At 41.8% G+C, this 25,411-nt stretch overlaps 1 pseudogene; it reads right to left on the bottom strand.

The window, feature by feature from the left end:
- Positions 1-563: 563 nt before the first annotated feature.
- LOC116523507 lies at positions 564-24,918 on the bottom strand (annotated as a pseudogene).
- Positions 24,919-25,411: the final 493 nt, after the last annotated feature.

Below are 25,411 nucleotides of genomic sequence, written 5' to 3' on the forward strand. Positions count from 1 at the left end.
AGATAAGGGCCTTGGCAGCAACTCAGACAAACCTTGGTAGCAACCTCAGACAAACCTATTTGCATCCTTTTAGAGAGTCATTGAGGCCACCTGGAGGTTTACCTGTGTCATCAGGATCACCTGAATGATGCAAATTGTGTGGAGCCTTCTTGGAATTATTGAAAGGATTCTTTTTTTCCTGCTGAGAGAGGACTGTTCAATTTCAACATAGATGGCCTCTTTAACTTCTCTGATTTGAAGAAAAAGCTTCTTGGATGAGGTCAGATGTCTTTAAAGAAAAACCAGAAAGTCCAGTTACCTCTTGAAAAAAAAAAAGGATCTTTGGGACAACCATGGCGTGAATAACTGAGAATCTCCATAGATAGGTATATTAAGTTTTTATTTTTTGTAAGCCTTCCAGATTCATGGAGAGTGAGTGGCGGCCATACAAAATTTCTAAATAAATAAATTAGCTTTTACTTTTTTACTTTTTTTAAAAAAAATCCACTTTAACAATGACAAGTTATTTGCAAATTGTATCCCTTCATTACACACTGTTTGTTCATCACAAAATCAGAAACTTTTCATTGCCTCATTGTTATTCTTCTTAGCTGTTCCTTACTGTTCAGTTCTGGTTTTCTTATCATAATATAACATTTGGGGAAGAAAATACAAGCCAATAGTCCACCACTGGAGGACAAAATAGAAAAAATCTCCACGGCCACCATATATTTCCCCTTTGCGCTCAAGTATGTGGGAACAAAGGTGAGCCAAACACTACTAAACACCAGCATGCTGAAAGTGATGAATTTGGCTTCATTAAAGGTGTCAGGTAACTTCCTGACCAGGAAAGCCACTATGAAGCTGAAAGTTGCCAAGAAACCCATAAAACCAAGGACACAGTAGAACATGATGGTTGAGCCTTCATTACACATCAGTACAATTTCTTTTGGCATGGAATGCATGTCGACATCTAGGAATGGGGGTGAGATTGATAGCCATACTGTACAAATAATCGTTTGAATAAAAGCACAAAAAAGAACAATAGAACAGCCAGTCTCTTCCACATCCATTTTTTAATTCTGGACCCTGGCTTGGTAGCCATGAAAGCAAGAATTACAATGATAGTCTTTGCCAAAATGCTAGAAACTGCCACGGAGAAGATGATGCCAAAAGTAACTTGGCGAAGAAGGCATGTCCATTGACGAGGCTGGCCAATAAATAGCAAAGCACAGAGAAACGAGAGCAGGAGGGAGACGAGAAGAATGTACGTGAGGGTCTCATTATTGGCTTTCACAATAGGAGTGTCATTGTGTTTAATGAAGAGCCAGAGCATCAAAAGGGTAATGAGTGAAAAGGAAATAATAAAACTGGTGAAGACGATCCCCAAAGTTTCTTCATAGGACAAAAATGTTACATATTTTGGAATACATAAATTTTGCTCCTCATTGGGATAATGATCTTGTGGACACTGAAAACAGTTGTCCATGTCTGGAAGAAAAAAAACCACTCAGATCTAGAATATTGTATTAAGGCAATCAAATTCATATTTTTACAGAACCTTGAAGAATACCATTTACCTTGAAAATGGAGCCAAATAAAGAAACTTATCCTCCTTCTACTTTTCTGAGTAAGTTATTTGTATATTTATTTCTTTGTCTCTTTGTTTCATATCATTTACAAACTTCCACAGTCAGACCAAATGAATGTCCATTTTAAATAAGTAAAAGAAGGTCAAATGGCTTTACTTAGATTGGGAAATTATCCAGTGCATAATCTAGAAATTTTCGTCCCCTTTCCTTTTCCATTTTAGTAACTTATCTCTAAAATCTTCGTCTCATGATCCATAGTGCTTGTTCTGATCTAGACTTCCCAAAACATGAAGCCAACTCCTCATCAAGATAAAACCTTTTCATTTAGTTTAAAGTGAATTCTTCTTCAGCAAAGTCCCAGCCAACAGTGTTTCAAGAGATTTCACAACTACAGACCTTTATCAGGTTTGGAGAGAAGCCAGGCTGATTTCTTCCAAACATCACTCTGTAGCAGACAATACTTGGCAAGAAGTCAGGAACAGATCTTCATCCTAATGAATTGAACTAATTATCTCCTACAAACTCCCCCCCCTTGTTCCTCTCTATTCCCTATGGGAGGGGCCACTAACCCTCCATCTATGGCTTTACTCCCAAGTCGGCCCTTGTTCCTTAGCCATTCCCTTTTTGTAGCAGCTCTATGCATGTGCAGGAAACATGCATGTTTTCTGCACATGCTGTTCTTCTGCCCCACTGATGTTTGACTCTGAAGGCAACTGTTAACTGGTATACAGCTCTGGCCCCCTCTCTGCCTCAAATGCAGAGCACCCATCAGAGCCTTCCCCAGACTCCAAGACTGGCCCATGTTCCTCCCCAACCTCCTCACTGTTTGAATATGCTGTCAGATCCACTGGCTGCAGGCGGGTCACAACAATGCTTTTCAAAAATCACCTGGTCTTTCTTGGTGAGAGGACCAGTTGTCTTTTGAAAAGCATCTTTGGGACAACCATAACTTGGATGATGGAAAATCTCCATACATTTCTTCTCCTGAGATATTTGAATATAAATTCAGATCAGTGGTGGGTTTCAAAATTTATTAGAAACTACTCTGTAGCTGTGGCCTGTTCTGTGGGAGTGGCTCAGCAGTCATGTGACTGGGTGGATGTGGCTTGGCAGTTGTGTGACTGGGTAGGCATGGTCAACTTGGAAGATTTTGGGCTCAATTGTGGTCATAAGTTCTCTTTCTTTCTTTCTTTCTTTCTTTCTTTCTTTCTTTCTTTCTTTCTTTCTTTCCTTCCTTCCTTCCTTCCTTCCTTCCTTCCATCCTTCCTTCCTTTTCAATTCACAGAGCTCCCAATTCAGCCTCTTATCACTCTGGGGTTAATCGAATATGGTTAGTTGTCCTGCTATCTCTTGGCCTTGGTTCCTGACTTTTTAGCAGAGCATCAGAGAGGGCTAATTTGAAATGGCTTTTTTTCCTTTTGCCGAAGACAGATTTCTCTGCCACTCAGCAAGTGACCTGGTGGGTGTCCGAAGGTGTTGGGCATTCCACAGAAGGCATGCATGTCATGCACACACACACACACACACACACACACACACACACAGACTGTGCTTACAGCAATGCAAGGTGCATGTTTAAGGGGGACTGGATCAGCTGGGAGGATGGCAAAAAAGAAGCCTCTATTTCTCCACTGCCAAGGCTCACAGATAAAGGAAGTGGAGATGATGGCCACTGCTGCTGCAGCAGCTCACTGGCTGCAGCCCTATATGCCCTGCTTAGCTGGGTGGCTGGCCAGGAAAGTAGTAAGGAGGTGAACACCGGCCATCATTCCTGCCATCTTTGTCTGTGAGTCACAGCAGCGGAGAAACAGTGGCTTCTTTTTTGCCAGCCTCCCAGCAGATCCAGTCCTCCTTACATATGCAGTGTGTGTGTGAGACAGCCACCTAATTTCCAATGGGGGGAATCTATGCAGAGGGAGGAAAAATGCATGGATTTCCCCCCCCCCATTGGAAACAAGGCAGCTGTCAAAGAGAAGGGAGCAGTGCACACCACGTGGGCTTGGCCAACAGCCGAATCCTTGCCTCCCGTTCCTTCTTCAGTTGTTGGACAAGCCCACATGGCGTGTGCTGCTCTCTTCTCTTTGACAGCCACCTCTTTCCAATGGGGGGGGGGATCAATGCAGAAGGAGGAAAAATGCATGGATCCCCCCCCATTGGAAACCAGACAACTGTCAAAGAGAAGGGAGCAGTGCGCACCACGTGGGCTTCTCCTAATCTTCCACTCTGACAAAGGAAGTGGGTGGGTGGAGCAAGCCTGGTGCAGACAGGCGCGACAAGCGAGCAGTGACTAGGCAGGTGGGAGGGAGAAGCGAGTGGGGGGGCAGGCCAGGGGAGAGAGCATTCCAGTACGGTGCCTCCAGAGGATCAGGTACAGGAAGGCATGCTAAATTTCACCAACCAGTATGCCTATACAGGTGCATACCAGCTGAAACCTAACCCTGATTCAGATTCTTTTACATCTCTAAAAATTGTGCAAGTTTCAAAGATTAGCTAAGTATATATCCACAATCTTAGTCTACAAAGTTCAAATTGATTTTTGCCTGGAGCACAGACTGGAAGTCATTGTTGTCCATGATATTGCTTACCCTTGTGGTTCGAAATCTTCCCTTCGGGGCAAGGTATACAATGATAACAGCAAAATGACTTTCCTTCTTGCTTGACCTTGCTATAGCCTGAATGGCAACTGGGATTGCAAAGAGAAGGGGGCTGTGTCTATTCAGAAAACACACAAAAACATTTTTCATCTGTGATAAATGTGTATGTCAAGAGTATCTTTAGTTCTCATTGTCTGTAGTTTCTTAGAAGGAAATTATTTAGGATTTCTAATTTCACATATCAAATTTAAAGTCTTTGAGAATAAAATTGCATTTTTTGTTATAAGTAATATAATATAAACAATATTTTGTGTAAATATAGGTCCTATTGGTACACAAAATTAAAATCCTTCAAGTGTTTCTGGAGAGTTTAATGAGTCAATGTGAAATCACACAGGTAGGATTTTACCAATTATATAACTATTTTTTTCCAAATCAGAAAAATTCTAATCCCCTAGAAGGAATGAATTTGTATTATATAAATTGTCTATGACTGTAATCAGAATCACCTTTGCTAGAATATCTATCTTTTTCCAAGTCAGAGTAAATATAGAATGTGTGAGCACTATATTTATTTGTTTGTTAAATTTAGTTTATCAAACATGTATGAGATAATAGATATAAGTATACACATGGCAAATTAATACAAATAAATGGGGATAATAGGACAGGGACTGTAGGGATGCTTATGCACATCCCCTTACAGACCTCTTAGGAAAGGCGTGAGGTTCACGCTAGACAGTTAAAGTTTTACTTTTTTTTACTTTTACCTTTATTTGTATGCCGCCCTTTTCCCTGAAGGGACTCAGGGCGGCTCACAATTCAAAAGGGAGGGGGAAAACGACAAACAATAAACAATACAGCATATTAAAAGAGAAAAAAACGCAACAATCACACCATTCGAGTGGGGCTATAATCTTAGCCCCAGGCCAGCCGGGACAGCCAGATCTTTACAGCAGCGCGGAAGGATTGGAGGGTGGTGAGGGTCCGAATCTCCATGAGGAGTTCGTTCCAAAGGGACGGAGCAGCCACCGAGAAGGCCCTCCTCCGGGTAGTTGCCAGTTTGCACTGGCTAGAAGATGGGATTCGGAGGAGGCCTAATCGATGCGATCGAATCGGTCTGGTGGAGGTGATTGGCAGTAGGCGGTCTCTCAAGTACCCAGGCCCACTACCATGAAGGGCTTTATAGGTGATAAGTAAAGGTTAAAGTTATGGGGGTTTGAGGATGTAACAACAGAGTCAGGTAGAACATTTCAGGCATTGACCACTCTGTTGCTGAAGTCATATTTTCTGCAATTGAGTTTGGAGCAGTTTACCTTGAGTTTGTATCTGTTGTTTGCCTGTGTTATTGCGGTTGAAGCTGAAGTAGTCATTGACAGGTAGGACACTGTAGCAGACAATTTTGTGTACTACGCTTAGGTTACACATTAGTCGGTGTAGTTCTAGGGTGTCCAAGCCCAAAATTTCAAATCTAGTACCATAAATTATTCTATTGTGAGCAAAGGAATGGAGTACTCTTCTTGTAAAATACTTTTGGACTTGCTCAATTGTATTAATGTCCGATATTCAGTGTGGATTCCAGACAGGCTATTCATATTAATATACCATATTTTTGGAGTATAAAACACACTTTTTTCCCTCAGTAAAGAGGCTGAAAATCTGGGTGCATCTTATACACTGAATGCAGCATTTTCTGCCTCCCAAAACCCCACCTCTTTACAAAAATGGCTGTGCATAGCCTTTAGGAGGCTTTCAGAGTGTTCCTGGGTGCTGGGGAGGGCAGAAATGAGCAAAAAACAGACTGTTTTTTGCTCAGTTTTGCCTCACCAGCCCCCAGGAGCACTCTTTAAGCCTCCTAAAGGCTATGCATGCCCTTTTTTAACCAAAACCTTTTGGGAGGTCTGCAGAGTGTAAAAACCTTTTTTTTTTAATTTGCCTCTTCAAAATCTTGGTGCATCTTATACTCCGATGCGTCTTATACTCCAAAAATATGGTACTTTCCTCCCAAATTAAAAACAGGTAGAAGGCACATTGCCATGCATATGAGGAAGAGGGCACTATGAGCCTACCTGATTAAACCTGTGTGTCCACATTATGGTTTTCTCTGAAATAGTAAACATTTCTTCATTAGAAGACAGGGGTCGTAGCTCTCCAACTTTGACTCTAAAGAAGGATTGGTTGGGGAATATAACCCAATTGATAATATCAAATCCAGTTTCCAGTTTCCCATTTGGAGTGAAGTAAAGTGTTTCCCCAACACTATTATTAAAGAAGACATGTCTCACAAAATAGTTGAGCTGAAGAAGGGAAAAAAGAACGGAAGGGAAGGGAAAGAAAGGGAAGAGAAGAGAGCACGTCATCAGTATATAATAAAGGGCTTTAATCTTTCCCCATTTGAATTTGATCTCCCTAAAGAAGATCTATTCCATGTTAAACAGAGGAAGAAAGAGGAAATGATCATGAAACATGAATTAAAAACATTTTTGCAGAAATACCAGACCTGACCCCTGGAATAGACATTATAAAATTAGGACACTCTAGGGTGATTCTCCATGACTTGTATCCATTTCTTTATAATGGGCAGTAGGAATATCCTGAAGAAGTAGAAGGAAAAGCCAAAACCAAGACATCTTATATTTTAAAAAGGTACTTGGTTGATACCTAGGACCCTGGCAGCAAACCAGCAGAGATCCGGACCCTTCCCACCCTCGTGGCCCTCCAAAAAGCCACTAAGACCTGGCTGTTCCGACAGGCCTGGGGTTGCTGATTTCCAAATCAGGTGCAACCCCCAGTTAACCGAATGTATGTTGTGTTTTTTAAATTGTTTGTATTGTTTGTATTCTCCCCCTGTGTGTTATTTACTTCATTTTGTATTTGTAAGCCGCCCGGAGTCCTCCGGGATTGGGCGGCATATAAACCCATTAAAATTGCAAAATTGTGAAAATTGCGAACCATTAGCACCAGTCACTGCTATTTGTAAAGCATTTTTGAATGTTCAGTTGGCAGAGTTTCATGTTTAATGAATAAAGTGTATAATAATAATAATAATAATAATAATAATAATAATAATAATGATAATGATAATAACAACAACAACAACAACAACAACAACAACTCCGCCGTTGCCGGTCCCAAGCCCGGATGAGAAAGGAGGAGGGTTGGGGTCAGAGCCAAGGTGGCGCAGTGGTTAAATGCAGCACTGCAGGCTACTGCTAGATCAGCAGGTCAGTGGTTCAAATCTCACCGGCTCAGGGTTGACTCAGCCTTCCATCCTTCCGAGGTGGGTAAAATGAGGACCCAGATTGTTGGAGGCAATATGCTGACTCTCTGTAAACCGCTTAGAGAGGCCTGAAAGGCCTATGAAGCGGTATATAAGTCTACTGCTAAGTCTACTGCTATTGGGGTCAGGTTGGCATCTGGTCCCGTAAAAAAAACCCGCCAACCCATACAATATGGTGAAAAAAACGAATAAGAATTCCATACCGCATCGGTCATCGCGCGGGTTAACAAGGGCCGCGGCGGATGTTGGGGTCCCTGGACATCTGTCGACAAGTGGGCTACAAGTGGACCAGCCAACAAAACGACAAAAATATAGTGCAGATGAAAACCGTGCCATAAGGGCCTGTTACTACAACTCAGAGCCAGAAAAAAGAGGCTATTTAAAGCGAATGTATGAATTATGGAAACAACAATATCCAGATTCAAATGTTAGTGAACAACGACCAGCAGATCAAAGGCGATTTATTATACGGAATAAAGTGTTTAGTGAAGTTGAACTTCAGGAAATTCAGGCAAATTGCAAAACCCAAAAAACAATATCACAAACGGAAATAACTGATATTCAAGACACAATTAAAGACATTATAGTAGAACTCCCAGAAGAAGCTCTCGGGGAGAAAATAACATCACCACCACTAGAACCAGTTATCACTGAACCAACTGATGAACTAACTCAAAAACAAAAAGAATTGACGGATAAGATCATGGAGCATTTTCTGCTTAATGCGGAAAGGCAACGTTTACCATCACTAAAAACTGTGCCTAAGAAAATCTGTTTAGAACAAAAAATCAAAAAATTAAGGGCAGATGCTAGTAACTTAAAGAACATGCATGAGCAATGGCTTAAAAACAACAAAATCATAGATCAGCTAATCAGAAGATATAGATTGGATACAAGAAACATCAATGAAGCTGTAGAGATTGTAAAACAGCAGATAACAGCAACAGCTAGAAAAATTGAAAGATATGAGGCACGAATCATCCAATATAAACAAAATCAGCAATTTCGATCAGACCAACGGCGTTTTTATCAAAGTCTTAATGTGAATGGTGACACCAAAAGTGAAAAACCAGAAAAACAGGCCACAGTTGAATTCTGGAAAGAATTGTGGGAAAATGCAAAGGACTACAACAAGGAAGCAAAGTGGATACATGACTTTGAGAAAAGCATTGGCAACAAACAAATGCAAGTATTAGAAATAACAACTGAGATGGTCAAAAATCGAGTAAAAAGGGTAAAGAATTGGACATCACCTGGAAAGGACCAATTACATGGTTTCTGGCTCAAATATCTGACCAATTTACATGCAATATTGGCCAGGCAACTGAATGAAATTTTACAAAAGGGCCAAATTGATGAATGGTTGACAACTGGAAAAACATACTTGATTCAGAAAGATGCAACTAAAGGAACAATACCTGAAAACTACAGACCAATAACATGCTTGCCAACAACCTCCAAATTACTCACAGGCATTATTGCAGATAACATGATGGATTATTTGGAAATAAACAACATCTTGCCAGTAGAGCAAAAAGGCAACAAAAGAAGGAGCAGGGGCACAAAAGATCAGCTTCTAATTGATAAAATGATATTAGAAAATTGTAAGAACAGAAAAACGAACTTGAATATGGTCTGGATTGATTACAAAAAGGCATTTGACTCACTGCCACATAGTTGGATCATAAAATACTTAGAAACAACTGGCATTAGCAAAAATATTACATCCTTTACTGAAAAGGCGATGAAACAACGGAGAACTGAGTTGGCAGTAGAGAATGAGATCTACGGAATGGTTAATATCAAGCGAGGAATTTTCCAGGGTGATTCACTTTCACCTCCTCTCTTCATCATCGCAATGATCCCACTATCAGTAATCTTAAAAAAAATGAAATTAGGCTACCAAACAGCCAAAGAAGCTGAAAAAAATTCGCATTTACTATATATGGATGATTTGAAACTCTATGGAAAGTCAGAAATAGAAATCCAATCGTTGACAAACACAGTCCGAGTATTCAGCACCGATATTTCAATGCAGTTTGGCATGGAAAAATGCGCCACTGTATCCATAAAAAGGGGCAAAATCACTGCATGTGAGGGAATTGAAATGCCCAATGGCCAATTAATTAAATGCAAAGAAAATGAAGCCTACAAATACTTAGGCATTCTGCAGTTGGATAACATCAAGCATGGAGAAGTAAAAACTATTGTCAGGCGAGAGTACACCAACAGAGTTAGGAAAATTTTGAAATCTAAATTGAATGGTGGAAATACAATCAAGGCCATAAATACCTGGGCAATACCAGTTATAAGATACACAGCTGGTATAGTTAACTGGACACAAGCTGATTTGGACCTTTTGGACCGAAAAACCAGGAAACTAATGACAATGCACTACAGTTTACATCCAAGTGGTGATACTGATAGACTGTACCTGCCCCGAAAATCAGGTGGCAGAGGATTATTACAAGTGAAGCAAACAGTTGAAGAAGAAAAACATGCACTGGCTGATTATTTAAAAGAAAGTCAAGAACATCTATTAATCGAAGTAAAGAACAAAAATCTACTGAAGGCCCAACAGACAAAACAAGAATACAGAAAAGATGTGATAAAATCAAGAATGGAGAGTTGGCAGAACAAAGCACTGCATGGACAATTTCTGGAAAAAATAAAAGATAAAGTGGACAGTGAACAAACTTGGTTATGGTTAACAACAGGTACATTAAAAAAAGAAACAGAGTCACTAATCCTGGCTGCGCAAGAACAAGCTATCCGCACAAATGCCATTAAGGCCAAAATCGAAAAATACTCTGATGATGCCAAATGCAGACTTTGCAAAGAAGCTGATGAAACTGTTGATCACATACTCAGCTGTTGTAAAAAAATTGTGCAAACTGATTATAAATTGCGGCACAATTCAGTAGCACAAATGATCCATTGGAATTTGTGCAAAAATTATAATATTAAAACAGCAACAAACTGGTGGGAACATCAGCCTGAAAAAGTCACCGAAAATCAAATGGTCAAGATCTTGTGGGATTTCCGTATACAAACCGACAAAATACTGGCGCATAATACACCAGACATCACACTGGTTGAGAAAAATAAGGTCACAATCATAGACATCACTATACCAGGTGATAGCAGGGTCGCCGAAAAGGAACATGAAAAAATTGCAAGATACCAGGACTTAAAAATCGAAATTCAACGACTATGGCACAAACCAGCAGTGATAATTCCAGTGGTAATTGGCACACTGGGTGCTATTCCAAAAACACTGGAATTACATTTAAAACAGTTAAAAATTGACAAAATCACCATCAGTCAAATGCAAAAAGCTGCACTGCTTGGATCTGCACGCATATTACGAAAATATGTTACGACGTCCTAAGCCCCTGGGTGGGGCCCGACTAGTAACCAATGCCAAATCCGGCGAAACAACTGGCCGCTGTGATACAATTGTATAACAACAACAACAACAACAACAACAACAACAACAACAAGTTCCTTACTGGTATCATTGCAAACTAAATTTATGGATACTTGGAAAGAAATAACCTGCTTCGTGTAGTACAGAAAGGATGCTGCAAAAATTCAAGAAGAACAAAAGGGCCAGCTGCTGATTGACAAACTAATCCTAAAGAATTCAAAGAAAAGAAGAACCAACCTGTAGACTATAAGAAATCATTTGAGTGAGTTCCTCATAGCTGGTTCAAGAAATGCCTGAAAATCTTTGGCATCAGCAGCAACATACAAAAATTCATGGAAACTTCAATGAACCTCTGAAAAATGAAACTTATAGCTAATGAAGAAATAGTGGGTGAAATTAAACAAGGCATTTTCCAGGGTGATTCCCTTTCACCCCTACTTTTTATACTCTCAATGCTACCACTGACATTCGAAAAATTTGCAAGATATTAAAGTCCAAACTGAGTGGAGGAAACATCATAAAAGCCATAAGTACCTGGGCTATACCTGTGATTCGATACTCTGCAGGAATAATTGACTGGAGCAGATGGAGTTGGACAATTTGGACAGAAAAACAAGGAAGCTTATGACAAAGAACCATGCTTTGCACCCTAAAGGTGATGTTGACCGATTATATCTACCAAGAGCAGAGGGTGGCCAAGGACTCCTACAAGTAAAACAGACTGTGGAAGAAGAAAAACACAGCTTGAATGATTATATCCAGAAAAGTGAGGAACCAATGATTAAGGAAGTAAATAAAGGAGGCCTTTTAAAGACAACTAAGTCAAAAGCTGAATATAAGGAAGAAGTAATTGAGAAGCGAGCTGAAAATTGGAAAAGCAAAGCTATGCATAGCCAATACTTGAAATATATTGAAGGCAAAGCTGACCAAAAGCTAACTTGGAACTTGTTAAGATCAGGAGCATTGAAAAAAGAAACAGAAGGCTTTATTTTGGCAGCTCAAGAACAAGCCTTAGCCACAAACTGCATGAAGGCAAAAATTCAACATGTTACCACCAACAGCAAATGTCACCTCTGTAATGAGAAAGATGAGACAGTGGACCACTTGATCAGTGGATGCAGCAAAATTTCATAAACTGACTAGCTACAATACCATGACCACATTGCTAAGATCATTCACTGGAAATTGTGCCAAAAGTTTGGATTTGAGTACAGCAAAAACCACTCAGAACATCAGGTTCAGAAAGTTTTAGAGAATGAGAAAGTCAAGATCTTGTGGGACTTCAGAATCCAAACTGACAGGCATTTGGCCCACAACACACCTGACATAACAATAGTTGAAAAGAAAAAAAGTATGATTCATTGACATTGTAATACCTGGAGGTGCACGGATTGAAGATAAACAGCAAGAAAAAATCATAAAGTACCTGGAGTTGCAAATTGAAGTTGAGCGACTGTGGAAAAAGAAATCGTGTATTGTCCTGATTGTAATTGGAGCCCTTAGAGCAATACACAAAGGGCTACTCGCTATTTTGAAATTTTAAATTTATCAGACTTGAACATTCTAATTCTACAAAAAAACACCCTACTTGGAACAGTTTATATCCTTCAACGTTACCTTAACAGTTCCTAGGTCCTTGGTTAGGACTCGAGCTGTTGAGCTACCAACCAGCCCCAAAGGCTGTGAATCTCACCAAAGATTAACCATGTAACAACAACAACAACAACAACAACAACAACAACAACAACAATGTCATGACTCTGGCTCTCTCAAAGTTTAGTTTAGTTTTAGTTTTAGTTTAATTATTATTTATAGGCCGCCCTTTTCCCTGAGGGGACTCAGGGTGGCTTACAATATATAGGGAGGGGAGTACAAGACAGTAAGACATAAAACAATACATAAGTAAAAATAGTACACAACATTCATCATTCGGGTGGGGACGGATTACGATCTTTATCCCCAGGCCTGACGGGATAGCCAGGTCTTGAGGGCTGTGCGGAAGGTCTGGACGGTGGTGAGAGTACGAATCTCCACGGGGAGATCATTCCAAAGGGTCGGAGCTACTACTGAAAAGGCTCTCCTCCGTGTAGTTGCCAGTCGACACTGACTGGCGGATGGAACTCGGAGGAGGCCTAATCTGTGTGATCTAATAGGTCGCAGGGAGGTAATTGGCAGGAGGCGGTCTCTCAAGTACGCAGATCCACTACCATGAAGGGCTTTATGGGTGGTAAGTAGCACCTTGAAGTGCACCCGGAGATCAACAGGTAGCCAGCGCAGCTCGCAGAGGATAGGTGTTATGTGGGCAAACCGAGGTGCACCCACAATCACTCGCGCGGCCGCATTCTGGACTAGCTGAAGTCGCCGGGCGCTCTTCAAGGGCAGCCCATGTAGAGCACGTTGTAGTATTCCAGCCTAGAGGTCACAAGGGCCCGAGTGACTGTTGTGAGAGCCTCCCGGTTCAGGTAGGGTCGCAACTGGCGCACCAGGCAAACCTGGGCAAATGCCCCCCTGGTCACAGCCGTCAGATGGTGGTCGAAGGTCAGCTGTGGGTCCAGGAGGACTCCCAAGTTGCGAACCCTGTCTGAGGGGTATAAAGTTTGGCCCCCCAGCCTGAGTGATGGAGCACTAGCCAAATTATTGGGAGGGAAACACAACAGCCACTCGGTCTTTTCCGGGTTGAGTACAAGCTTGTTAGCCCTCATCCAGTCCCTAACGGCCTCAAGACCCCGGTTCATCACATCCACCGCTTCATTGAGTTGGCACGGGGCGGACAGATACAACTGGGTATCGTCCGCGTATTGGTGGTATCTTATCCCGTGCCTCCGAATGATCTTGCCCAGCGGTTTCATGTAGATGTTAAATAGTAGGGGGGATAAGACCGAACCCTGCGGCACCCCATATGTTAGGGGCCTAGGGGTCGATCTCTGCCCCCCAACTAACGCCGACTGCGACCTGTCCGAGAGGTAGGAGAACCACTGCAAAACAGTGCCTCCCACCCCCACCTCCCGCAGTCTTCGCAGAAGGATACCATGGTCGATGGTATCGAAAGCCGCCGAGAGGTCAAGGAGAACCAGGATGGAGGCATGGCCTCCATCCCTGGCTCTCCAGAGATCATCGGTCAATGCGACCAAAGCAGTTTCAGTGCTGTAACCAGGTCTGAAGCCGGACTGGAAGGGGTCTAGGTAATTGGCTTCCTCCAAGGTCCGTTGAAGCTGGAAGGCCACCACCTTCTCAACAACCTTCCCTACAAAGGGGAGGTTGGAGACTGGACGATAATTGTTGAGAACAGCTGGATCCAAAGATGGTTTCTTCAGGAGGGGTCTCACCACCATCGCTTTAAGTGCGGAGGGGAAGTGCCCCTCCCGAAGGGAGGTGGTAACAACCGCCTGGATCCAGCCTCATGTCACCTCACTGCTGTTGGCGACCAACCAGGAGGGACACGGGTCCAGTACACAGGTGGAGGCACTCACAGCTCTCATGGCCTTGTCCACATCCCCAGGGGCAACATCCTGAAACTCAACCCAGGGGTGGTCTACCAATTTATCCTCTTGTGCCTCGGCTGGATCTGCAGAGGTGGAGTCCAAATCCGACCGAAACCGAGCAACTTTGTCCGCCAAGAACTGGACATAATCCTCAGCCCTACCCTGCAAGGGGTCCCCCGTATCCCTCCTATGTAGGAGGGAGCGGGTTATCCTAAACAGGGCGGCTGGGCGGGACTCAGCAGACGCAACCAAGGTGGCAATATACGATCTTTTTGCTGTCCTAAGTGCCCTGATGTATTCCTTGGTGCAAGTTGTTAAGAGTGCTCGGTTCGATTCGGATTTATCGGACCTCCATATGTGCTCTAGGCGTCTCCTCCGGCGCTTCCTCTCCCGGAGCTCCTCGGTGAACCAAGGAGGTCTCCGGGATCCGCCGCCTCGGAGGGGCCGTAGTGGCGCAATCCGGTCAAGGGACTCCGATGCTGCCGAATGCCAGGCAGCAACCAGAGTCTCCACCGGACTGTGGGTGAGAGTATCAGGAATAACCCCAAGCTCCGTCTGGAACCTCAAGGGGTCCATAAGTCGCCTGGGGCGGAACCACTTGGTCGGTTCCTCCTCCCTACAGTGGGGGTTTGGCCTCCGAAAGTCAAGCCTCAGTAGGCAGTGGTCTGACCACGACAGGGGTATGATCTCATTGCCCCTCATTGCCCCATGTACAGTGAGCATGGGAAGAAATGCATGGAGGCAAATAGACATGTCTCAGGATATTCCAATCTAGGTCAGTCACCAGGACCAGAGGATTAGTCTTTCGAGTTTTCAGACTCATGCTAGAGCCCATCTTCAGGGAACTTCTCTCTAGAAGAGAGTATGTTTTGTGCTGTTCTATGTGTGGCATTTATATGGTTCCTGTTGTATGTGGCTTTTAGATGCTGATTGAGATGTTGATGGCTGGTTATTAAGTCATTGGCTGCTATTTGCCTATGCTGCCAAGCCCTTGACTCCTAAATACTTGATAAGCTGGTGGTAAATCAGCATTCCTGTTGACTAATGAGGTTTCCAAGGCTTCAATCACTTTCCTGGCTGGTTTTGTGCCTGCTCGTCCAACAATCTTAGTAATTGCAAAATTGAATGTATGTCCTTTTTCATTGCAGTGTGAGGCTTCCAATGAGTTGGATCTCCTCATCTGACTGATCACTTGTGTTTTTGCAATCTTGTGGTTAAGTTCCTCCTTGTCTGCCCTACATAGTCACAGGGGCAAGCTATGCAGTGGAAGACACATACTCAGACTTGCAAGCTTCTGTTGTTAGAACATTTAAATAAAATTATTAGATTTATAACTCTAAACCAGGATTAGGGTTAGGATTCTACCAGTTTGGTCGGGTTTGGGTGAACTGGTAGTGCTGAAGATCAGAACTGATTTACCCTGACTTTCAGGTGGACGTGTGCCCCCCGGGCTATATTCACCTATATTTCCATGTTTTTTAGCCCAGCTAATAGGTGCTGCAGAGTGGATTGCTGCACCTCAGCTGTTTTCCTGTGGTGAAGCAAGCACGTGCTCAGAGAACCTGTTGTTAAACTGGTAGGATCCCACCCCTGCCCTAACCCTAATCTGATTCCTCCCAAAAGGGTGAAAGAAAGATTTATCACCACATAATGACATGCCAAAAAGAAAAGAGTACCGCCCCTCAAGAGGATTTCCTTCATATCAACATGCACCAACTATTACCTTCCAGACAAGTTGATTGAGAAGGATCTGTCTTCCTTTATGGACCTTTGTTTGCCTCTTGACTCCCAAGGAAAGCATAGTGTATAAAGCATGTGCCACAACATAGACTAAATTATAGATGCTGTAGCTATGGGCAGTCATGCTGGTCTCAAAAACAGATGAAAGAAGTGTCTCCAGCTTCTCCACACCTGTGCAGGTCACTTTTGCTTGGCTGTCCAATGTGGATCCAGGAAACAAACATTCAAATGCCTCTTCCCAGAAGGGCCGAATAAATCCATTTCTGTCCTCCTTTTCCAAGTTAGGTTTTCTCATGTGAAGAAACTCCTGGAATCCTAATATCTGCCTTGAATGGATTGCAAAGCTTAGAGCACCATGGAGGAAGTCTATATTCTCATGCTTTTGAAAGGGAAGAGACGTGAACTCAACCTGAGCTGACATAACCCAAACTTTACATACCACTATTTCCGCGATATTCTCATATTTTGATATGGTGGGAAACACTCTTAGAAATACCATGGTCTTAATATCGCCATAAATAACAGAAACGTTAGCAGTGCTTTCCGTTACAACGCGGTATGTTTGAAATCCTTCTGTCACCATCTTATCGATGTTATCAACAAAAGTAATTATTGGGAATCTTTCAATGAAATCAAAGCAGATTCCTTTCTGAGAAAACATGGGAACGACATTCTGGACAAACCTCTCTCCGTTGTCATCATTGTCATATAATACCCCAATCCACCTCCACTGGAAATGTAACAGTAACTGAAGAATTCCTCTATATTGTCTGTTCACATTTGGGAACATCTGGTGGTACAAAGCAGTCTGAGTTTTCCGACTTAACTCAGCAGCAGAACCATAGGTGAACTAAAATAGGAAGGAGGGAAGGAGGGGAGGAGGGAAGGAGGGAAGGAAGGAAGGAAAGGAAGGAAGGAAGGAAGGAAAGAAAGAGGGCATGGGACAGAGATCTAAACATTTATTAAATATTTCAATTTCAATTGGATTCAGTAAATATGGATGTATCAGGGCTACTAGCTATACCATTTGGTAATGAAGATCGTTATTCCATTTGGAATCACTGTAAATTATTGAAATATCCTAGATCAGGGGTCAGCAACCACAATGTGGTTCATTCATCCCTGTCACTGGTCAGCTTCACAATTGATAAGGTTTTTGGTTAGGACAGGTAGAGGAAAAAGGATGTTGCTCTAGGAGGAGACTCTATGGTGGGGGAACCGGACTTCGGATTGGCTCTAGAATTGAAAGGGGAGATTCCTTTTGAGATCTTTGTGGCTCTTTGAGTATTTAAGGTTGCCAACCCCTGTCTTAGATAATCAGTTCGGTGTTGTGGTAAAGGAACCATGCTATAAACCAGAAGGCCAAGAGTTGTAGTCTTGCCTTAGGCACAAAGTATCTGATTGACCATGGGCCAGTTGTTTTTTCTCAACCCTAGAAAAAGCATAATGATAACTACTTTGAAAAGCCTTGCCAAGGAAGCTGTATGGAGTTGTCCAGAAAATTGCCACCAGTCGAGAATCAATTGGAATCAATCAATCAATAATCAGTGTATAGGTGAGAGGGAGGAGCCAATTTTATGATGAGATGGTTGTGTGGTCTCAATGCTCTGAGCCCACATCCAACACCTTTGCCACTGGGTGGTCCAAATGGACCTAAACCATCCCGAAGAGACAGTGAACAGGAAGAATACGTCTTGCTGATCTCGGGGATATAGCAAAATCCTTGAAAGAAGCAAGATAAGTTCTTCAAGCCGGTAACAAAAAATCCAGCCAAGGCTGACAAAGTCAGGGCAGCTCCAAAACAGAAGGATATGGAAAGAAAAGTGTTTCCAGCTGGTGAGGAATTTTTATTGTTTTAAAAAAGAGACTGCCTATAAAAACTCAAAAACCAATTTAAATTAAAGAATAGAAGACTCAAGTGGCTGAATTAATTTTGGAATGGTTTTGGATAGTGGTTATCTTACTTTTTAAATGTTATGTACATGGATTGAACCTATGCAAACCTTTTGAAATGGATGGATTAAGTTTTCTTTTTCTACCTTCTCTTTGTGACTCTCTGTAATTTACAAACTAAAGTTTTCCCCTTTTATTGCTGTGGGTATTTTTCTAATTCATTTAAAGATTGGACCTCTTTTTCTAATTTGAAATACAAAAAAGATACAAAAAGAAACCCTTTAACAGTGTCTCCGCTCCAAAGGCTGGGAGGTTTTGTTGGTTGGAGTTTTGTGTATTCAAAATGGAACATTTTTTTCTTTCTTTCAGGGATTGCTTTGACTAGGCACCACAAGATTTTACTGTTTGGCTACAGGCTGATAAGAGCACATAGATGTCCCTTTGAAGTATATTTTCAACCAGAGAAAAGTGAAAATAACGTTCTTTGTTAATCTATGCTTTAATTTTATTAATCGTTCAAGCTGGAGCAGCTGTGTTTGTCAGAATGACACAATCTCAAGAAAAAATACAGGTCTTAACTTTACAAAATATATTTTCAGAACAACAGAAAATATAGTAGAGAAAAAAATGGAATACCTAGAGCACATAACAAGAAAATATGGTGAAAAAATTGAAAATGTTCATCAAATGCAAAACGGGGTGATTGAAACTCAGAACACCGAAGTGGAAAATGAATATAAAAAGACTAAACCTGCTGATATCTATGGTAATTGGTTTGTTCCTGAAAATGGAAAGAATGGAATACAGAAAGAGGAATTAAATGGAGAGGAAATCTATTTCAAAGGTCAAGATATAGAAGAAGATAAAATTAAAGAACCTATGGACTTAAAGAAAGAAATTCCACTAGCAAAAGTTTGGATAACACTGCTGACAATCAAAGACAAACTGAATAAGGAAACAGAAAGAGGGCATCAAGATTATATGAGAGATCTTATAAGCAAGGAGTTGCTAAGAGAAGTCCATACAAAGCTGATCAAGAAAATGACTAGAGGATTGGTACCACAAATGGCAGAAGATATGAGATTGTTTTGTTATTGGAAAGATACAGGTTGATAGATGGAAGAATATAACTTAAAACTTAGTGAAATTTAGTGATAATAGCTATAGTTAAAGAAATAATCAATAATGATAATAATGTATACAAAGTGTAGTGGTTTAGGTTTAGGTTTAGGTTTATTGGGATTTATATGCCGCCCTTTTCCCTGAGGGGACTCAGGGCGGCTTACAACCACAGGGGAGGGGGGTGCAAGGTCAGAAACAGAACAATATGTGCACAAAGAAAAAATAATAAAACACAACTTTCATTCAGCAATCAAACACTCGGGCGGGTAATTGGAAACCTATCCCCAGGCCTGCTGGGAGAGCCAGATCTTGAGGGCTGCGCGGAAGGTCTGGATAGTGGTGAGGGTACGGATCTCCATGGGGAGCTCGTTCCACAGGGTCGGGGCAGCAACAGAAAAGGCTCTCCTCCGTGTGGTCGCCAGTCGACATTGACTGGCAGATGGGATTCGGAGGAGGCCCAGTCTGTGCGATCTAATTGGTCGATTTAGGGAGGTAATCGGCAGAAGGCGGTCTCTCAAGTACCCAGATCCACTACCATGGAGTGCTTTAAAGATGGTCATCAGTATCCTGAAGCGCACCCGGAGACCAACAGGTAGCCAGTGCAGCTCGCGGAGGACAGGTGTAACGTGGGCGAACCGCGGTGCGCCCACTATCACTCGCGCGGCTGCATTTTGGACTAGCTGTAGTCGCCGGATGCACCTCAAGGGCAACCCCATGTAGAGCCCATTGCAGTATTCCAGTCTAGAGATCACAAGGGCTCGAGTGACTGTTGTGAGAGCCCCCCGGTCTAGGTAGGGCCGCAACTGGCGGACCAGGCGAACCTGGGCAAATGCCCCCCTGGTCACAGCCGACAGCTGGTGATCAAAAGTCAGTTAGTGTTACAATAAGTAATAATTGGATATGAATATTGAATGGTACCCATGAAAGGAAGATTAGAAATCCTTTTGGATTATATACAAAGGTTAATAAAAAAGAACTAAGTTAGATACAGTTAAGTTTTGATTATTAGGGGAAAAATGTTATGATACAGGATATAGTCAAATAAAGGAGGGATAATGATGACAACATATATATATATATATATATATATATATATATATATATATATATATATATATATGTGTGTGTGTGTGTGTGTGTGTATGTATGTATGTATGTATGTATGTATGTATGTATCTCTGTGTGTGTGTGTGTGTGTGTTGTATTTGTGCACAAATGCAACACAAATGTAACAAAAAGGCAACAGTAAAAATATTGCGTTTCTGTCTGGATGGTCTCTTGTGATGAGCCGATGGACAGAAAATGGAAGTAGTGAACTTCCTCCCATATTTGGCCATACCTGAGGTTGTAACTATATATATAGTGTTCTTGATTAAAATTTTTGCTGCCTGGAGCTGAGGTGAAGCTGCCAAAGCTCCCGCCCATGGCAGCAGCGGTGCTTCCTCCCCCTCCACTCGGAGCACCTGAGCTGGCCAATGCGTTACCCCTGCCCTGCCCCCTCCTTCTCCGCCGTGCTTTTGAGGAGCAATTGGGCCTTTTTTCCTGCTCCCACCCCTCCGCCGCCTTCCTACTGGCTCCCGTGGCCTCAAGGCTCCTCAAAAGCACAGAAGGAGCTTTGGCGGCTTCACCTCAGCCGCAGCGCCGGGCAGCAAATCCGGCAGTGCTGTTAGAGGAGGAGGAGGCAGCAGCAGTTAGTCCGGTGGTGGCGGGGGCTTACCGTCAGTCCAGTCGCCCCGTGCTCATCACAACAAATCACTGCGGCTGCACGGGAGTTAAAAAGTGCTGCACGGTGTTTTCTTGCCTTGGGAACAGTGGTCCCATGGGGGAGTCTCCGGCCGCTGTGCTCGCCTTGCCCGCCAGCCCCCGAAGTGCACGAGGGATGCTTTGGGGAAAGGCTCTGCTTCCAGACCCCGCCAAGGGCCACAGACACAGGTGGCTGTTTTTGGAGAGGCAGAGGCTTTCCCATGGCTTGTCCGGGTGGAAGTGGGGCTGGAAAGGCGAGCCGCTCCCCCACCCATCTGCCCGCTCACTCGCTACACCCCGCCAATGTGAGCAGTGGCGGATGGGCAGGGGAACGAATAAGTGGCTCACTCGCTCCCTGCCCATCCGCCTGCTCACTCGCTACACCCAGCCCATGCGAGCGGCAGCGGATGGGCGGATGGACGGGGGAACGAATTAGCAGCTCACTCGCTCCCTGCCCATCCGCTTGCTCACTCACTACACTACCCCGCCCATGCGAGCAGCAGCGGATGGGCGGGGGAGCGAGCGAGAAGGCGCCAAAATTAAAGCGGGATCTTTTGAGAACGCCCCGGGACGCGGGAAAAATTATGACAAGGCGTGGCTGTCACGCCAAATGTGTGATGTCTGATCGCCCTATGTGTGTGTGTGTGTGTGTACGTGTGTACAATATAAAGAAAGTGGATGAAAATTTCAAACAGTGATCTGGAAAGGAGGATTAGAAAAGTTTGTTACTAAATATTATGGCTGTTTGGGTAGAATAGGACGTAAGGATTCAGTGTTATTGGAAGAGTTTCAAAATATTAAATGAAATGTCAGTATGTGGTTATGTATTAAATCTTGGTATATTTTATGATGAAGGACGTTTAAATAATTATAGTCAAATAAAAATGGAGGTATAAAGGTAACGTATAAATATTTGAGTTAAAATACTTGAGTTAATAAGAATTATGCTTGATGACTGTGGAAGAGATGCACGAAAACCTTTTGTAACCAACTGATACACTTTCTACAGTATGTAAAGAAGGAAGATTTTATGTGTTGTGTTTGTTTTGAAAATAAAAATAAATTCTATTTAAAAAATAATCAGTGTATGGGTTACAAAAATGTCAAACTGAAGATATTTAATTCAAAATACTTTGTTATGGATGGCAATAGTTCAAATAAAAAAAACATAAAAAATGAAATGACAAATAAAGGCATGTCAATCATGCCTGTCTGTATCACATAGCTCTCCCCAAAATAATTAAATTACATGCATTTTTCCTACAGAGAAATGCTAGAGATCAAGATAGAGTTATTTCTGATTTTGTCATGTCAGTCAATATTAGGGACAAATCATACTTTGGTTAGACCGTAGGCTAAAACAGAAAAGCTGCAAGGTGTTTCTACTGAGGGACTCTTAGGTACCACATTTCATTCTGAATTCAATTCTATTTTGTTAATCAAGTTTGTTTGTTTGTTTGTTTGTTTAGTTAGTTAGTTAGTTAATTTGTCAAACAGGTATGAGATAACAGGTATAAGTATAAATATGGACATGAACACAGGAAATGGGTACAAATAAATGGGGTAATAGGACAGGGATGGTAGACACTCTGGTAAGCTTATGCACACCCACTACAGACCTCTTAGGAAAGGCGTGAGGTACACACTAGACAGTTTAAGGTTAAAGTTATGGGTGTTTAAGGGCATAATAACAGAGTCAGGTGGAACATTCCAGGCATTGACCAATCTGTTGCTGAAGTCATGTTTTCTGCAATCAAGTTTGGAGTGGATTACCTTGAGTTTGTATCTAATATTTGCCCATGTATTATTGTGGTTGAAGCTAAAGTAGTCATTGACAGGTAGGACATTGTAGCAGACAATTTTGTTTACTATGCTTAGGTCATACCTTAGTTGGTGTAGTTCTAGATTGTCCAAGGCCAAAATTTCAAGCCTGGTGGCATAAGGTCCATTATTATGAGCAGAGGAGTGGAGTACTCTTCTCGTGAAATACCTCTGGACTCGCTCGATTGCATTAATGTCCATTATACAGTTTGAATTCTAGGCAGGTGAGCTATATTTGAGAATTAGTCAGGCAAAAGTTTTGTATGCCCTAGTTTGCCATACAATGTTACCAGAGAAGAAGCTTTGCAAAATTAGGTTTACAACTCTTAATGCCTTTTTGGCAATGCTCTTACAGTGAGCTCTGGGGCTTAGATCATTTTAGTTGAGTACTCCTAGGTCTTTGACTGAGTGAGGGTCATCTACAAGGTCATAACTGCCCAGCTTGTATTTGGTTTTCTGATTTTTCTTGCCAATGTGTGAGACAAGGCATGGTGTTCATCTCTGTTTCTTAGCTGAGGGAGCCAGTGTTGTCTGAAGGCATTTTCTGTGGTCAAGTGGTCAATGTGGCTATATGCCAAGGGTGACTGGAATGCTGTAACCTTCCCATTGAGGTGGTGCCTATTAATCTACTTGCATTTGCATGATATCAAACCACTAGGTGAGCAGGAGCTGGGGCAGGGATGGGAACTCAACCTGTTTCGTGGCACTTGGGTCCTGAACCTAGGCTGTGAGCTTTCCAGCTGACAAGTTGAACATCTTTAATGGCTAAGCCATCATGTTCCTAATCAAGTATATTCACTGACCCAAAACCCAAATAATTATTTATGATAGCACAGACAAATCCTACACTGTGAATCACAGACTTTTTCAGAAGTATTTTTTAATATGAAAATATTTTAATAAACTCTTCCTCATTGCTGAAAGATCAAGCTGTCATTATTTTAATTAGAGTGCTTATTCAGGTAACATCCTCATGCCAAAAAAGGGTGGGTTTATGAATGATGGCATATGAAAATAAAATTGAAAACGAGAAGAAAATATCTTACTTGTGGAACTTTGTAAATTGACAGAATAGCTGCCATGTGGATAAAGATTTCTGAATTAGGTCCTCCAATGACTGAAACTGGATCGTTCGCTGTATCACACTTGTAGTTAGGAATGAACTTGCCCTGTGTGGAGAAGAGTTCCATTGAGGCATGATAGGTCCAGCTTGCGATAAAATGACTGTTATAGATATGGAAGCCCAGAGTGAAATTGGGCAAAATATGAGGATTTTCATTTATCTCCTTTACAGCAAATGCCAAAGACAAAATGTGTTGGTAGAGCTGCGTCACCACTCTGAAATGAAGTTTAAAGACTGATTTGCGGAGAATTTGATCAAAAGATGGCATATAGTACAAAGCAATAAGATTTCTGGCTAATAAATTCCATGTAGAAATAGCAACAGCACTTATATACTGCTTCATAGTGTTTTTACAGCCCTCTCTAAGCATTTTACAGAGTCAGCATATTCTCCCCAATAATCTGGGTCCTCATTTTACCCACCTCGGAAAGTTGGAAGGCTGGATCAACCTTGTGTCAGTGAGATTTTAACTGCCGAACTGCAGCTAGCAGTCAGCTGAAGTACCCTGCAGTACTGCACTCTAACCACTGTGCCACCTAGTATGTAGTCATTTTATCTAATTTTAGTAAGCCTAAACAAATACTGATTCATATAACTTTTATTTATTTATTTATTTATTTATCAAATTTATTTGCGACTGATCTCATGGTTCAAAGTGACCCTGTCAATATTCACCAACTGCATGCATATTAAACATTTTAAACCATACCATAGAATGAGCAGAGAAATTCACCATCCAAACCACAAATACCAAATTATAAATACCAATATGTATATGGTGAAACTGCACACAATGTTTGGTTTCATCTCATAAATCAAACATTCTTAAAACAATTGCAATATTTATGATTGCAAGTAACTTGCATAGTCAATCTGTGCCATAAAGAGGGAAAGTGGTTAGAAGAAAAGATTAGCAAAAGAAGGTTCAGGCAGAACAGAGCAAAACTTTCACAAATACATTTTACACCTCTCTCACTCGGTTTCATAGAAAAGATCAATAGAAGGTCGTTCCTCAAAGGTTATTGTGTTTGAAAATATGTAGATCTGAGATAAAATTCCACCAAGGATAATATCTCCTAACTGATAGTATTTATGGAGAATTGGAAGAGGATCACTGATGATGCAATTCATGTGAGGAATTTTGCACAGCACATCAGGCAAAGACATCATAACCATGATAGAAAACTTGCATGAGATCATTCCTTTTTTGTATCACTTTCTCTGACTTCACATGATCTCTTGTTGAATTCTTTGCTAAATAGCATAGCATCACCTGAAATGTTATTCTGCTGGTTTAGGTGGCCTTTATAGTCAAATAAGCATTTTTAATTTTTTTTAAATGTTTCTTCAAATCCAGATCAGAATGGTACACCTTTGACTTTGATTACAATTTTGTTTGACATATCTCACTTGTCCAGGGACTCATAAAGCAAGCAGAAATAATTGTGATTAATTTGATAATTACCTGAAAGGCAATTCATTTGTTTATAATTACAAGTTCTCTGAAATTTTACAGAAATGTTTATTGTATCTCTGTCTTCAAGCATATCTGGGAATTGCACACAGTTCAGTGTCGATTTGCAGTTTTGATGCTTATGGCAGCTCTCTTGAG

This window comes from Thamnophis elegans, unplaced genomic scaffold, assembly GCF_009769535.1.
Source record: "Thamnophis elegans isolate rThaEle1 unplaced genomic scaffold, rThaEle1.pri scaffold_38_arrow_ctg1, whole genome shotgun sequence".
In the NCBI taxonomy this organism is placed as follows: Eukaryota; Metazoa; Chordata; class Lepidosauria; order Squamata; family Colubridae; genus Thamnophis; species Thamnophis elegans.